We start from the raw sequence: 1844 nt of genomic DNA on the forward strand, positions 1-1844 counted from the left end.
GTGGATGTAGTGTATTTGGATTTTCAAAACGCTTTCGTATAAGGGGCCACATAAGAGGTTTTTGCTCAAAATTAGGTCTCATGGCATTGAGTGTAATATATTAGCATGGATTGTAGATTAGTTAACGGACAGAAATAATAGACGAGGGATAAAAGGGTCATTTTCTGGGCTGCAGGCTTTAACTAGTGGATGCCGCAAGGATCAGTGCTGTGGTCTCAGCTCTTCACACACTTTTCAATGATTTAGATGAGGGGATCGAGTGTAATGTATCCAAGTTTGCTGACGATGCAAAGCTAGGTGGAAAAGTAAGTTATGAGGAGGACGCAAGGTTATTGCAAAGGCATATGGACAGGTTAAGTGAGTGAGCAAGAACATGGCAGTTGAAATACAAGGTGGAGAAATTTGAAGTTAACCACGTTGGTAGTATAAATAGAAAAGCAGCACACTTTTGAAGTGGTGAGTGATTGGGAAATATTGTTATTCAGAGCGACCTGGCTGAGCACATACACGAATCACAGAAATTTGACATTCAGGCAGAACAAATAATTAGGAAAGCAAATGCTACGTCAGGCCTTATTACAAATTTCACGTCTATTTGCAACACCATGTTCCTGACTGGTCCCGTTGGAGGAAAAGACACACCCAGCAGTTTATCTGTATTGTGTAATTTGAGCCTGTCTGCCTACTTAATGAAGTGCTTTGCAAAGCTTAATTCGAGCCAGTCATTCTGACCGCCATCTCCAGACAGAGTATACAGAGAACAGACAGTGCTCAACTTCTCGTGTTAGGATATTTCCCCACCCACCAAACATGTTCCTGCCAACCCAAAATGTTAAAAATCTTCCCCCTTCACCAGCGTTCGGACTCTTTTTATCCCCAACAAGTTCCTCATGTCCCCTCGCCCCGCAGCTTCCTGACCTGCCCCCCACTCGCCATCCTTACCATACCCCAACCCTGCTTCCTGACCTTCTCCTGCCACCCAGCTTCTTGAGCTACACCACCCCCGGTTTCCTAACATTCCCCCACTGGCTTCCTGACCATCCACCCTACCTTCCTGATCTTCTCAACCCACCCGGCTTCCTGAAATTCCCCCACTGTCTCTCTGACCTTCCCCCCAAATTCCTGAAATTCACCCCCTCCGGTTTCCTGACCTTCACCCGAACCCCCCGGCTTCCTGACCTTCCCCCCCACCTTCATGACCTTCTCCCCCCACCCGGTTTCCTGACCTTCCCCCCCACCGCTTCCTGACTTCTCCCCACCAGGCTTACTGACTTTTGGCAGACCCCTCCCTGGTATTCTGACTATATCCCGCCACCCCAGCTTCTTGACCTTCCGCCCTCGCCTGGTTTCCTGAACTCCCCACCCTCGCAGCTTCCTGACCTTCCCCCCGCAGTCTTCCTGACCATTGGCAGTCCCCTCCCCAGGATCATGATCTTCAACCCCTTCCGGCATCACAACCATTACCACCTGGCCCCCTCTTCCTGACCTTCACCCCCGCGGCTTCCTGACTTTCCCCCCCCCAGTCTTCCTGACCTTTGGCAGCCCAGTTCCCGGCTCCATGAACTTCAACCCCTCCGGCGTCCTGCCCTTCACCTCAACCCACTCGTCTTCCTGACCTTCCCCCAACCCCGGCTTCCTGACCTTCGCCCCACCCAGCTTCGTGGCCTTCCCTTCCCCCCCGGCTTCCTGAACTTCTCCCCTCCTGGTTCCTGACCTTCTCCCCATGCCCAAATCCCTGATCAGATCCCGGTTTCCCGACCATCGCACCGGACATGCTCCTGACCATCCCCACCCTTAGATAGTGCATTGTACGTGGCTTACTGATTGTGAACAGATTTATTGGG

This window comes from Somniosus microcephalus, unplaced genomic scaffold (assembly GCF_052327205.1).
Source record: "Somniosus microcephalus isolate GS21.2 unplaced genomic scaffold, FLI_Smic_1.0 unresolved_chr8, whole genome shotgun sequence".
Lineage (NCBI taxonomy): Eukaryota > Metazoa > Chordata > Chondrichthyes > Squaliformes > Somniosidae > Somniosus > Somniosus microcephalus.